At 39.1% G+C, this 15,547-nt stretch overlaps 2 pseudogenes; both read left to right on the top strand.

Moving 5' to 3' along the window:
• Positions 1-2,795: 2,795 nt before the first annotated feature.
• LOC131408073 (tripartite motif-containing protein 5-like) lies at positions 2,796-10,412 on the top strand (annotated as a pseudogene).
• A 202-nt stretch (positions 10,413-10,614) lies between these two features.
• LOC131409103 (ankyrin repeat domain-containing protein 40-like) lies at positions 10,615-13,811 on the top strand (annotated as a pseudogene).
• Positions 13,812-15,547: the final 1,736 nt, after the last annotated feature.

Here is a 15,547-nt window from a genome sequence, read left to right as displayed (position 1 = left end):
TTTTAGTTGGTGTAAATTTATCTCCATGCAGTCTTTGTAGCTTTTGCATCTCTTCCAAAGAGCAAAGGGAAAACTTATTGGTTGTCTCATGCTGGAGATCTTTATTTACCATTGGCTTGGGCAACTATCAAGACATTAATGTCTATTGAGATGTTCCCTTTCTTTGTATATTGCTTCCTACCACCACTTGCCTGGAGCTCTTGACAGAACTCCTGATCCTAGACTGTGACCACAGGGCCATATTGAGTTCAGGTCAGAGAATAAGCATCACTGTGGTACCACTCTATGATAGCCACTCTTATTGACCATCAGCAGCAGTTTGCAATCTGGATGGTCATTTCCATGTGACCTAATAAGACATAAAATTCCAGGTTCAATTACCTTAGCTGGGAGATAAAAGACAGCAGACACAGAGTGCTGGCATGGCTTCCTCAGGTGGGATCTCAGTGATGGACCTTACAGTGTGCAGGAAATACTTTATCCCTGTCATCTCAGCTTTATAAGAAGCCAGACTAGGTAGATGTATGTGAAACTACAACCTTTTAAGAAGACAGAATAGGTGAATGTGTATAAAACTACCTTATTTTACATAGGCTTAATGCTACAAAGAACTGATTACCTTGTGAAAGCCCTTGAGCTCAGCTTCCAGAGGCCTAAATAAGACAAATTTTGGTTATAAGAGGCACATTCCTCTTGTGAAAAATAAGATCTATTCTTACCAACTGGCATTTAAGGTCTATATAGTTTTTCCAGTTCAAATGCACTTTACACATCAGGTCATTTTTATCACTAAGGCAGGTAAACTTCCACTTTATTGTAACCGAGTAGGTTCCCCAGGGGAAAAAAAAAAAACCCTCACCAAGAGAAGAGAAAGCCAATATAATCCTTACAGAAAGATAGAACTCAGGCCTGATGTTAACCTTTTTTTCCCACATATCCAATCTAACTCCAAGCCCTATCCTTCTGCCTCGTCTTTTCTCTCATTCTCATCTCCTGCTCTTCACTTTCTTCATCACCTTGTCCCTCAAGCTATCACCGTCTCTCCCCTGAGCAACTGTGCCTGCATCCCAACTGATCTTCCCAATTCCACTCTGGATCCATCTAACATTTCACAGCCAATGGGAAGAGCTAAATATGATCCCACTCTTCTCTGATGGGTAAATATTGATAATTTCTCCTTGCTCTTGGAAAAGAGTCTCTAAATGTTGCGTAATTTTGGAAGTGTCATATTTTATGGTCACTGCAGGCTCATGAGAGCCAAAGGCCCAGGAGTTTTCTGCACACCAGCCACACTGGCATTTAAAACTCATACAAGATGATATGTCTTCCATGAACAGGTCATTTCATCCATCTAATACATTTTGTCCTCTCTCTTAGCCCATATTTCCTTCATCTTCTTCAGCTTTCATTTCAAACCTTATGTTTTCAAGTTGGAATTCTTGGATAACTCTCCATTTCTCCCCATTATTTGATTTCCCAACTGCATGGATGTCTCTCTAGTAATGTTTTTCACATCTCCTCTTTTGTACAAATAATACTGAATATTTAATTTACTAACACTTTCCACGTGAATGTCAAGTGCCTAGATGTTTAAATTTTATGTTCAGGCTCATCTTTGTGTTTCTGGGTATCAGTCCAGTTGCTAGCATAATCCATCATCAATGATTATTTGTTGAATGAACTTGCCTAGTACTTCGAAACTTCTGTCTCAAGATTGACATTCACTTCATCTGTGCTTATATTTTTCTGGGTATCTGAGATGTGTGATCCTCTGAGTATATGCATACCATCTTCCTCTCCAGCATCCACATACATACACATCTTTAGGCTCCTATCAAAGTCATTGGCATATTTCCCGGCTAAGGTGAAATCTCACCATTTACAAACACAAGACTCCCCAGAATTTCCCAGCTGATGTGGATCTCTTTACTTCAATACCCCGGCATTGCTCTGGGTGTTAATTGGGTATATGAAGTTTCCTGTATTTGTCTTTGAGTAACTCTGTGGGATAAGAGGAGACAGACTTCTGAAGGAACACAAATACATTAAGTTCATCTCAACTTTGTGTATGGAAGATAAATGATCTTTGTAAGTCACTTATTATCTCTGTTTACAAATGATAAATGGTTTACTCTTACCATGTATGCACACAGATTGTCATATATTATGTCATGATAATAGAGAAATCATTGTAAATGTACAGCAAGTGATTAAAATGGTTACACTGTAAATAAGTTAGTCAGAGCAGGTCTTTCTGATAAGAGAACATGTAAGGAGAGAGTTCACTAAAGTTTAAGAGTGAACTGATCGTAATATCAGGGCAGCACTCCACGCTGAGAGAAGAGCAGGTGTAAAAGCCCAGAGACATAAGTGATTTGGTGCTCTTAACACTGAGGGTGTTTTTTTGGCATGGGAAAGAAAAAGCAGGATAGATGGTGGGTCACACAAGGATCCTGGTAGAAAAGACCTCAAGTCATCCTTTAAGTCAGTGAAAGCAAAGGAAAATATCAGTCAATGTACAGATAAGCATGGGATTTACATGGGACATAAACTGGAAGTAAAGTGTTTGACATTATTATAAAAAGTCATTTTAACATGGTCACTAAGCTTCTTTCCCTGTTACTCCACCTTTTATTTTTTGTCCTTCAATATTTTTGTCTTGGCTTGTCCTTGATTTCTACACAATTAGTATCATTTTATTCCTTCCTTTTTTATTTTGTCCCCTTTACCTTCCCAATCATGCAGGATCTGTGAGCAAGAGGAGACTCAGAAGTCAGGACAGGTAGGACAGGGGAGCAGCTGCAATGGCTTCCAGAGTACTGGTGAACATAAAGGAAGAGGTGACCTGATGCATCTGCTTGGAGCTCCTGACAGAACCCCTGAGCCTAGGCTGTGGCCACAACTTCTGCCAAGCCTGCATCACCGCAAACAGCAAAGAATCCAAGATCAGCCAAGAAGGAGAGAGCACCTGCCCTGTGTGCTGAATCAGTTACCAGCCTGGGAACCTGCAGCCTAATCGCTGCATGGCCAACATAGTGAAGAGACTCAGGGAGGTCAAGTTCAGCCCAGAGGAAGAGCAGAAGAGAGATATCTGTGTGCACCATCAAAAGACATTCCTGCTCTTTTGTGAGGAAGATGGGAAGGTCATTTGCTGGCTTTGTGAGCGGTCTAAGGAACACTGTGGTCATCACATATTCCTTATGGAGGAGGTTGCCCAGGATTATCAGGTAGAGACTAGGATGAAGACAAGACAGGGCAAAAAATGGTACTTGATTGGAAATCTCCACTTTGCATTTGACTTTAATTACCATGTCAACATAACTTTGAGGGCTGTGATCTCTTTTCTTCCTATGCTCAACTTCCAAGGCCTGAAGGATATTTCTGTGTATTCCATCCCAATTACAAAAGGATAAACCTATAGTACAAAACCTTATCGAGAAGTAGATATTTTTGTACCCTGTGCTAGTAGATGCAGATTTGGTGCCAATGAAAAGCTCTCATTACCTCTTTGAACAGGAGGGTTAACTGGGGAGCTGGGTGGATTGAGATGTAAGTTCTTTCCTTGCCTTAGGATCAAGTTTCTTCTTCTAGGACAAAGAATCAGTCTTCTCTCGAGGAGGATCTGCTGACTTCTAACTCCTGAGGCTTGAAGAAAACGTTCACGTAAAAACACGTTCACTCAGGTTTTCTTCCAAGTTAAAGATTCTAATTGCTGTTCCCACAGTTTCTGTAAACTCTATTGTCTACAGAGAATAGCCTAATTTCTTCCCCATTTGTCCTCTGTTATGATGCTGAGAAGGTCTAGTGCTTGACTCTGATTTGATTACTTTCTCCCAGGAGAAGCTCCAGGCAGCTTTGGAGAGGCTGAGGAAGGAGCAGCAGGAAGCTGAGAAGTTGGAAGCTGATGCCAGAGAAGAGATAACTACCTGGAAGGTAGGAGGAGACACTTTCTGAGGAAGTTAGACTGAAGTCTGGGCAAGGCATTGAGTGTTAGTCACAAGGAGCTCCCTTAATCTTTGTTTCCTGACAGTTATGTCCAAAAGTCATTTGATTAGTCCTCTTCTTTATCATCCCCTGATAGGGATGGGGGCTGAAAAGTGAGCATGTCACAAATGAACACGAATATTTGGAGGCAGGTGTTCACATAGATGGACTCTCTGGTGAGGATAGCTACTGAATTCTGTACTCCTTTCCTGTCATGTTTTTGAGCCTTTGACTCTCTGGGGAAAACATTTGGCAATGGCTCATGATTCTGTCCTCAGAGTTCAACTTTTGACACATTGTGGAAGTTGTAGGTCAGAAGTCATGCGAGGAGGCTTCGGTGTCCTGGACAGCTGTGTGAAAGCTGAGCCACACCCAAGTCTCTGTGCTTTGGCTAAGGGTTGGCCTCAATGTTGCAGACTTGAGGGCATTATTTTGCAATGTGATGAAAAGAAAATAATAAGAAAAATCAGGTTGTCTAAGAATTGCTCTCCTGCTTCTATCTCACTTCCCTGTGAGAACTTCCCTAATAGAATAGTTCTTTTTCTGGCTCCCAGTCTCTGCCTGAGAGCCTAAGTAACTCGCTGTCTCTCTCATTCCTGAAGAATCAAATACAGAGTGAGAAACAACATGTTCAGGCAGCATTTAAACAACTGAGAGATATCCTGGACTGTGAGGAGCAGAAGGAGCTTCTAGCGCTGAATAATGAGGTGGGAGATGTTCTGGATAACCCGGCTGAGTCTGAGAATGCACTGGTCCAGCAGAGTCAGTTGATGAGAGCTCTCATCTCAGATGTGGAGCATCAGTTGCAGGGTCAACAAAGGAGATGCTGCAGGTAACGCTTGGGAAGAAGCCCCAGCCTCTGAGATGTGAGAACATGAAAGACTAGTTTCCTTCTCCTTTGTGTTGTTGTTCTCTTTCTGGTGGTAATACTAAGGTTCCTTTGGCCCTGCTGTACCCCTTCCCTGCATCTATTTCAGAGGTTATAGGAATAATTGAATGCATGAATAACAAGGGAAAAATCCTATTTTTATTTATTTTATCAAGTGCAGTGCAAAAATTTGACCTTGGAAAGAAGATCCATTGTGTCCAGTTATATTCTATAGGTCCCTGTTATCTGGGGTCTAGTGTTAAGCATTTATCAGGTACCTCTTCATCATCCAGCTTAGTCACAGACAAGCAAATGCACTTTGGATTCCAAGAGGCTTTTTTTTTTTTTTTTACCTTTTAGAAGGAGTTGAGATTTCCCCCCTCTTTCTCTATTTTTTGAAAAAAATTGTGAAGTATTAGTATTATTTATTCTTTAAATGTTCAGTGGAATTCCCCAGTGAAACCATCTCACTCTGGGCTTTTCTTTTTGGAAATGTTTTAAAAAATTTTATTTTTACTTGCATTTGGTTTATTTAGATTTTTTACATTTCTTGAGTCAGTTTTTGGTAATGTATGTCTTTGTAGAATTTATCCATTCTGTCTCAGTTGTCTGATTTATATTGGTAAAGTTATTCATAATAATCCCCTATAAACCTTTTAATTTCTACAGCACTCCCAGTAATGTCCCATCTTCTATTCCTGGTTTTGGTGATTTGCTTTTTCTCTCTCTTTTTTTTTCATCAGATTAGTTATGTTTGATCAATTTTGTTGATGATTTTCAAGAAGAAACCTTTTATTTCATTGATTTTATCTGTTTTTAACTATTCTATATCATTTATTTCAGCTTTCACCTTTAATGATTCATTTGTGTGTGTGTGTATTTCTGTGTTTGCACATGGAGGTGCACACACGTGTGTGTGTTGAGTTTAGTTTGCTGTTTTTCTTCAATTTTTTTTTTTTTTTGGTGAGGAAGATTAGCACTGAGTTAACATCTGTTGCCAATCCTCCTCTTTTTACTGAGGATGATTGGATCTGGGCTAGCATCCATGCCCATCTTCCTCTCTTTTATGTGGGCTGCCTGCCACAGCATGGCTTGAGAAGTGGTGCGTAGGTCCACTCCTGGGATCCGAACCTGCGAACCCCAGGGAACCAGAGTGGAGTGCACAAACTTAACCACTATGCACCACCGGCTGGCCCCTTTCTTCCAGTTTCTTTAAAGCGGAAACTTAGATGTCTGATTTGAGACCATCTTTTCTGATAAAATCTTTAATGATATAAATGCATTTCTTTAGTAGTATTGCATGTATTTAGATAACTTGGCTTTTATTTTCTCACATTTCAAGTTATTTTCAAATTTCCTTTGTGATTTTTTTGTTAACCTTTGGGATATTTGAAAGCGTGTTGTCTAATTAAAAAATATTTCATGATTTCTCATTTTTTCTTCTGCTATGGATTTCAAATGTAATTCCTCTGTGATCAGAGAACATATATTTTATTATTTCAATCTTTTAAATGTATTGACACTTGATATTTTATAGTTTAAAATATTGTATGCCCAGAAAAATTTTCCATATGAATTTGAAAAGAATGTGTATTCTGCATTCATTGGGTGAAATCGTCTACGGATGTCAATTAGGTTAAGTTGGTTGTTAGTACTCTTTATGTCTTCTATATCCTGGAGAGCTTTCATGAAAGCTGCTCATTCAATTATCGAGAGTGAGTTATTGAAATCTCCAACTATTATTATCGAATTGTTTAGTTTTGCTTTTAATCTTACTTTGTGTATCTTGAAGCTCTGTTGTTAAATGTATGTACTTTTATAATTATATGCCTTCTTGAGGTACTGAACCTTTTATCATTATGAAATGTCCCTGTCAATCTCTCATGATCTTTATTGTATTAAAGTCTATTTTGTCTAACAATAATATAGGCACATGAGGTATCTATGATTTTGCTTGTATAGTGTATATTTTTCTATATTTTTACATTTGCCCTGTTTATGTTTTTGAATCCAAAATATGTCTCTTACAGACAGCAATAATTGAATTTTGCTTTTTATCCAGTCCAATAATCTCTGCCTTTTAATTAGGGTATTAAGACAATGACATTTAATGCAATTATTGATATGACTATATTTAAGTTTACCATTTTCCTATTTGCTTTCTATATGTCTCCTGTAATTTTTATTCTCCTCTTTATCTTACAAAACTTCTTTTGTGTTAAACAAGTATTTCTAATATAAAATTTTAAGTATTACTCTTTTCTAACTGTAATTTTTTTTTTAGTTTTTTTTATAGTGTTTGCTCTAGTGATTACAATACGAATCTTTTGCTATCATGATCTACTTCAGATTAATACTAACTTAATTCCAGTAAAATATAGAAAGTTACCTCCAACACTATTTCATTTGCTTCCAGCAACAACCCAGAAGCGCTTTCAATATGGGCACCTGATCCAGTGCAGGCCAATATCATGAAGGCCTCAGAAATTTTTGTGGTAACTGAGAAGAGAAATTATCTTTTCTTCTGGAGTTTATATCGGAGATTTATGTTCCCTCCATAAACTGAGAATAAAGTCAACATACAGGGAATAAACAGAATTTGGAGAAGGACATAGACCAGATCTTGATGGCAAGTTTTGAACTTCAAAATGAAGCTTCGACTAAAGCTATAATTACCCCCAAATCCTCTTCTCTATTTAATATAGTTTTATTTGGTTTCTACTAAATGTAGTTTTTTTTTGTTTTTTGTCAGATCCAAAGAAAAGCCCTAACACAGACAGCAAAACCATTTGTTTGGTGGGTGTAGACCCAGCTATTGGCCTAGTTTTTGCCGACATGGAGGAAGTAAGTCTGAAATAAGAGAGACCAAATGTATTTGTACATTGGTACAACTGTGTTGGTACATTGGTTCAAATAAACAAAACAATATCTATGATGACAAAGAAGATCAGATGGCTAAAAGCTGTTAATAATGTGGACTAAAATGGCTTGGTAGAGACTGAAGAGGAATATAAATATTGTAGTTTTAGGACAGTGACCAAGTGGATATTGATAACATTATGGACAATAGAGTATAAGAGAGGAAACAATTTGGTTGTTGAATAGTAAGTTATCTTTTAGACATCTTAAGTTACTGGTTCCTGTGGCTTCTTTACTACTGAATACATTAACCCGCATTTAAGAGGCAAATTGAGTAAAAGTAAAGAGTTGGTAACTAACTGCACATATGTGTGTGTTGAATTGAATGGAGTAGATGAGGTCACTTTAGATAGCGTACAAAATGAGAAGAGAGAGACTTGAGAAATGCGTACATTAATACATTTGATTGCATGTACCCTCAGCAGAAGCCATGTAAACTTCTAGATAAATATGAGGATCATTTACTCATTTTTGATTCTCCAAAGTCTGGCATGATGCTTGGTAAATAATAGTATATCACTTTACATTTCTATTGAATAAACTCAAGAATCGTGAATTATTCAAATCATCTCATAGGGAGCCTTAACGTATTTAGCAAAAATATTATGGACGTCTTGTTTTCCTCATAAATATGTCTACTCTCTGGATACCTGAAGTCTCATGCTATACTTTCACAAGGGTCAAAGCTTTTAGGAAAGCTTTCCTACCTATTAGGAAACATGACAACGTCTCATGAGTCTTCTGGGATGATTGGTCTGGGTCTGTTGTTTACCTTTGGCTCTCATTTGGGACCATCTCTATTCCCCTGACGTGGTGGGTATTATATGAAGTTTGTAAGTGGGGAGGATGTATTATTTCTTGACTCATGTTTTCTCTTTTATCCCTAGGATGTGAATGACATCCTGAATAGGTATGTAAGGGAAACTAGAGATGGTCTTTCTGTGCTGTGAAAAGTTTTACATCCTTTATAATTATCTGGTGGTCAATTAGAATAAAACATCACTCAGGACAGGAAATTTGAGGTGCAGTTTTATGTTAAATTTCTGTTCACAATACATAGCTTGAGTATGCTATAAATATTGAGAATGAACCAGATTCTATGGTGGGGAATTTAGGTGGTGGAAAGTTGCAGAGTTTGGGTCAGTAGCAGTATTAGGGATAAAGTGTTGCGTAATCAGTCCCCTGTGATTTTATCAATTTTATTCACGCTGCATGCTTGCATCTAACTCGGGTTCCTCTATTTCATAGGTGCCGGATTTATTGTGGGAAGGTTGTGTCTTCTTTATCTGCCAAGCACTAAGAATTCGAGACAACTCCTTTACATTTAAATTTCTGCCCTGGAGATAGAGGATACAAGGTCTTTCTACATGATTCTGTTTAGATTTCCAAATATAGACTTGAATCTCTAGGAATATTTTGGCCCTGGTGCAAACAATTGATTCATCTTGGTCACATACTTTAGAAGCCATAATGAAAAGGCTGCATCATTGTTTCTGAATTTGCAAACTACCTCGCAGCTTCAAGCTCTTTCCTAACACATGAAATTCAGACTACTATTACTTTGTTGTTCATAATGTCTTCTTTTCCAAGTGTTTGTAATTGTTTCCAAAGAAACTGAAATCTCAGATGTTATTCTGAGGGCCTCCCTACTGGGTAGCAGACTTTGAAGATCTTGGTCCTTTCCAGAGAATATTCCCACATTTGATATGACTTAGATACCTAGAAGCCAGTTTCTGCAACTTCATTTTCTGATCATCTCCCTGGGAACCCACATCTATGCAGTGACTTTTCCAGACATTCATTTTTTTAAAGGACCAAACTTTTGTTTTGTTTTATTAAATCAATTATTTCATATAATTTCATTTGATTTCTAAGAGGTATAGAGGGAGAGGCTAATGATTTTATTTTGGAAGGAAGAAACTGTTTTTGAGAGGTGGAGACCTTCCCAAAGTCACACAGAGGGCAACTGGGAAGGTGGACATGAGCATATTTCTTCTAGTCGCAGAGACAAGGCTTCCCTCTCTCCTGTCCTCAGGCCCTTCAGTGATAGGATCCAAGTGCATTAACGGAGTAAAAGGTGAGGGAGACTGTGGTCTTGGAGATACACAACATCAAAAGTGTGGGATAATCAATTTTTGTTTTCCCTAGGAGTGAAACCTGGACATTGAAAAAGCCAGAAATGTTTTCCAGGGAATTGAAGCATGTATTTCAAGTTCCAGATCTAAAAGGGATGCTGCAGATGTCTAAAGGTGAGGAGAGGCAGGGGGAGGCCGTGGGTGTCAGATTCTGGTAGCATCAGGGCAAAATGGAGGAGTAGCTATTGATTCTAGATGAGGGTAAAAGACAAGAAGTAGGCCTGACAAGGAGAGAGAGATGTTGTGCTAAAGATGACCAGATCTAAGGTGGAATGACCAGGTGTCTTCTTTGTCTTCTCATTCACCAGTCCATAGCATCACAGGGCTCCCCTCCTCCCATCCCCACTCTAGAGAGAAGCTAGGTGTCAGTGTTTACTCCTTTCCTTCTAACAACATCATTGCAACTTTTGTCATTTCAGAGCTGAAAAAGGTCCAACGCTATTGGGTTAAGAAGTTACAGTGTATTCAACTCTCCATGATTTGATCTCTTTTCAGGAGTTGTGGTTGCCACTAGGTCCCATGATCTTAGCTTCGTGTGTCCCTCCCCAAACCTGCATACATACAACAGTTCTCAAATGTCCTATTCATCTCTGACCCATCAACACAAGTTCCCCCAGTCAACTCCCAATATTCTTCCTTACAATGTCACAAGACACACCCATTCTGTATCCCTTACCTGATACTGTAATTTTTCCTACAGTGGAGGCCATGCTGGAACCAGTCAACTTTGTTTCAAATATTGTTCTATCTGAGGATCAGAGACAAGTGAGAGTTATGGACCCTGTTATGTCTTTGAATACAGATTCATGTGATTTTTCTGCTTTTGATGTCTTGGGCCACAAATGTTTCACCTTAGGAAAACGTTATTGAGAAGTAGGTGTTTCCAGGAAGACTGACTGGATCCTGGGGGTATGTAATGCCAAAAATTACTTCAATAGAACATACTTCTTTCAGAGGACTTCATCTAAAAGTGTAAATCATACAAACGTTTACTCCACATACAGACCTCAATATGGCTACTGGGTTATAGGGTTACAGAGTGGATCTGAATACAATGTCTTTGAGGACTCTCCCACCTCTGATCCCAAGGTCTTGACTCTCTCCATGGCTGTTCCTCCCCACCATGTTGGCGTTTTCCTAGACTCTGAAGCTTGCACTGTCTCACTTTTCAATGTCACAATTATGGGTCATTCATGTACAAGTTCTCTAATTATCTTTTCTGGGATGGTTTATCCATATTTTAATCCTTGGAACTGTCCACGCCCCATCACCGTGTGCCCACCAAGCTCCTGAACATTCTTAATCCCTCACCGACCTCTGCTTAGTTCCCTTGTCCTGGGGCTCATCTCCTACACCTGAGTTTATTTGCACCATTCTGATTACCTCTTCCTTTCTTTCCCCTTTTTTATTTAGAACATCTTTATATTAGTCTACTAGGGATGCCATAACAAAGTACCGGAGACTGGGTGATGTAAACAACAGAAATTTATTGTCTCACAGTTCTGGAGGCTACAGGTCCAAAATCAAAGTGTCAACAGAGTTGGTTCTTTCTGAAGGCTGTGAGGAAAGGATCTGTTCCTGGTTTCTCTCTTTGGCTTGTAGATGGCTGTCTTCTTCCTATGACTCTTCACATCATCTTCTCACTATGCATGGCTCTGTGTCTAAATTTCCACTTTTCATTAGGACACCAGACATACTGGAGTGGGGCTCATCCTAATGACATCGTTTTAACTTAATTACCTCTGTAAAGACCCCATATGCAAATAAGGTCATATTGTGAAGTATCATGGGTTAGGATTATAACATATGAATTTGGGGGAACACAATTCAACCCATAACATTCTTTACACTCCCCTACCATACAGTGAAAGCTTGAAACTTTTCTTCCTAGTATCTTGTTTTCATTAGGAGAGAAGGCTTAGTTTTTTGTGTTTGCAAGGGAAACACACCTAATCCCTCCAATAGAAAGAACAGTATTGCTGTATCTCCTCTGACATCTCTTTTCTTCCTCATTCCCTCTACTGCTTAACAGAATTAGCAATGAAACTGGTCAGCCTTATTCATGTAATCTGGGACAGAGCATAGGAATCTATACCTAAATAGGAATCTTTCAGAATGTGTTGCATTACAAGTGGCACCCCATATTTATCTCAGAGTTTAAGTGGGAAGTGCATAAATAAACTAATTACCAAGAGTAGATTTTTAGTGCTCAGAGTTTTGGAAGTCAAATCTAGTCTCTTCTCTTATAAGCTGTGTAACCTTTAATAAGTTACTTAACATCTCTTAATCTCATTTTTTAAAATAAAAATTGATGTTAAAGATTGTACCTAATTTCTATGATGACTTTGAGAACCTATATTTTATGAAATGTAAAGCACTTTTCTAAGAGTCTTAGATGTAAGAATAAATATTTGTTATTATTACTGAGAAATGTAAGCTATGTCAATGTCCCAAGGAACAGTTTGTTTTGGTTTGGTTTTGCTTCAATAAAATAATAATTGACCTGTTGTAGTCTCATTTTTCAGATCCCAAAAGCTCACTGCAGACACTGAGTTTTCATGATGTGTCCTGGAGAGAGCGTAGTGTTTAGGCTCACCTGTCCTTATGAGGGACAGCGTTTTGGTATTCAATCCTTTTCCTTGTATTGAAACACCCGGGTATACCACTATATTTACTACCTTAGCCACTTTTCTTCTTTTAAAGAAACCATTTTTGAATTTAGGATAAAGAATAGAGCTACCTTGCATTGCAAAGACACAAGCTGTTTTTATAGAAATCTACATTATAACATACGGCAGGCTATTCCACTGTAAAAATTTGAATCAAGATTTTCAGGACTGGAGGAGCCTAGGGCTGGAGGCCTAGGAGCAATAGAGGAGTAGTGGGCGGGCTTGGGCTTGGGAGATATTCAAGCAGTGCAGAATTGGTGGAGAACAGGGGGAATGTGAACTATCAAAATGAGGTCAACAGCTGGACCTATTTACACTGGGCATGTAAACACAATCATGGCTAGGGGGTCTCTTCTTAAAATCAGGAGATGACAAAGAGATTCTTACCACAAAAGCAGAAATGACAGTCCTATTAACATTAAGGAGAGAAATCAGCAGGATTATGGGAGTGGAAGATGATGATGACAATCTCCCCCAGCTGACAAAGGAGTGAGAACTGCCCTTTGTACCCAACTATTTGGCCAACCCAGGCTTCCCTTTTATCTATGCAGGGGATTCTGTAGAATGGGGGCCTCTCCACAGCTCCTGCGTCACCCTGTGTGGATGACTCACCTCCATTGCTCACCAGTGGGGAAACTCCCCTGCTAGGAGCCTTTCCACTGGACCACACCTCTTGGCACTGGTGCAGATCTGGAATGTGTCTGCCCCCTCTGCCATATTCAGAATACCAGAAAGCAAACACCAGGTCCTATCTGTCAGCCACCAGTGTGTCACAGACACTCACTGTTCTCTTCTGTCCTGTCCCAGCCACCAGTGTCTCTGCAGCCTCAAAATGGGATGTGGACAGGACCAGTGCCAACATTCCATCCATTTTTTTTCACAGGAGCATTTCCATTTAATTTGCAAGAGCTAGTACTCAGGGTCAGGACTCAGAACCCATCTCTTCGAGAAAATATTTTCATTGAAATTGAACCAGACTGATCAGAGTTCACCAACCAAGAATTGCTCAGAGTGAGTTGCTGTGAGCTGAATGTCCATCCAGATCAAGTGGAGAAGATCAGAAAGTTATCCAGTGCTCTGGTAAGAAAGAACAAGGATGTTGCTCAACTCCAAGATTCCCAAGCTTTGAAACTGGTTCTCATGATAAGAGAGAATAATTTTCTCTTCAGATATGCTGCATCCACACTGACTCAAAGGTTTTACTACAACAAGAGAGCTTCAAACCTGACTTACTGATGCAACAGGGAATTTTATCACTGAGTATTGTGACAGTGCGTGTTACCGCTGTCCCAAGCACAGCCACTGATGTAATTCTTTGGATGCCCAGAAGGGCCCCTTGTGCCACTGCATAGCATACACTAACATCAGTTTGCCAAGGTGGGAAGCCCCTGACCCCAAGGAGCAGTGCACACTTCTAAGCTTCTTGGTGCACAATAAACCTATTGCTTGAAGCTGTGAACTGCTGAGAAGTGTTCTGGTGAGGCAGAAGCTGGTGGCTCCATACCCAGTATATTTTATGTGCAGAATGTAAGAGAACTGTCTAAGCAGAAACTGAGAGGGAGCGGACATTGTTTTTAGTAACACCTGTAACAGTGCACCTGAAGGTCAAGGATGCACTTTTCTTGATGGTGCTTGTCCCAACTCTCTTGAAATATGAACTGACTAGAGAAAAAAACTGGGGAAACCACAGGTACTGGACAAGAGAATTTTAGTGTGACTTGTGACTGTTAGGTTTCACAGAACATATTTATAAATATTAATCAGGTTAAAATATTTAAGAATACAATTACCTAATTGTAAACATGATTTACCCAGAGGAGCTTCCCCTCCCCTAGTTTTGCCTTTGTAAATACTCATGACTGCTTGTCTGTTTCTAGTGTGCTATTTCCTAGACAGTCATCTCTTCATTAAGAATCTTTTGTGGTCATGAGAGGACTCTCTGATGCTTTCTGAAAGAGCAACAACTTTTTTTTTAACTCTGAAGTGATTCCTGTCTTCTATGGATTTAATTCCACCATATGAGAAGAGCACAAACATTGCCAGTCTGTGATCTCCTCTTTCATTTTCTGCTAGAAATGAAATGCAATTTTTGAGACATAATTTGTTGCTATTTTAAAGACTGTTGTGGGAAACTGAGCTAAAGGAGTTAAGATCTTTATTTTTAGGTCAAAGAGAAAGGCTATTTTGAAATTATTAGGATTTTTACACAACTCTGAAATCTGTTGCCTTTGTAAACAAATAGTTTGACCTTAGAGATTCCCCACTACCACCACCAATCTCCTTAACAATGTCAATTGTGAGTCTACCGGGCTTTGTGTTAGAAAAAACACACACCTCACTAAACTCTTGCACATGGCATGAGAATATTTTTAAAGAATGCATTCAATAATTCTTTTCCTTTCCTTCAGTGTCTTTAATATTAACAGAAATCCACTCTTTTGTTGAAACAAATGGCTTAACTTGAGAAATAAGAATGAACATGATCAGACAAACAGGGAAGCAGGGATTTGAAGCCAGCTGTTGAAGAGTGTCCCTGCTATCTTAAGATGCTTTTTCCCGATAATGCCTACATTTTCCAAAGAAACTTAACTTCCCAACTGGGTTAATTTTATCAGGGTGCTAGGATTGATAGAATGTGCAGAAGATGTCAATGGAAAAGGATGTTGTGCTAAGATAATGGTCTCCTGCTGGTGCCTAAATACCGAGCTGAGGTTGAGGTGTTTTCAAGGCCAACTTCATGAAGTCACTCTATTCAGTGACTTAATTGTATTCCATTGATGACTGATGCTGAGTTACTCCCCCTTGTATAGTGTTTGCACAGCAGAGTAAATATTACTTATTACCCCCTTTCTCTGAAGTGCTTTAATGAAGGACCTCCCCCCCTTATGTTTCAACCAAACAGAAGCTAGTTTATCTAGACATGCTAACCTTTTTTCCCCTTCCCTTTGGAAAATGTTACAATTTATTGATTC

Source organism: Diceros bicornis, chromosome 7 (assembly GCF_020826845.1).
Source record: "Diceros bicornis minor isolate mBicDic1 chromosome 7, mDicBic1.mat.cur, whole genome shotgun sequence".
NCBI lineage: Eukaryota > Metazoa > Chordata > Mammalia > Perissodactyla > Rhinocerotidae > Diceros > Diceros bicornis.
This window is presented reverse-complemented; position numbering and strand designations above follow the sequence as displayed.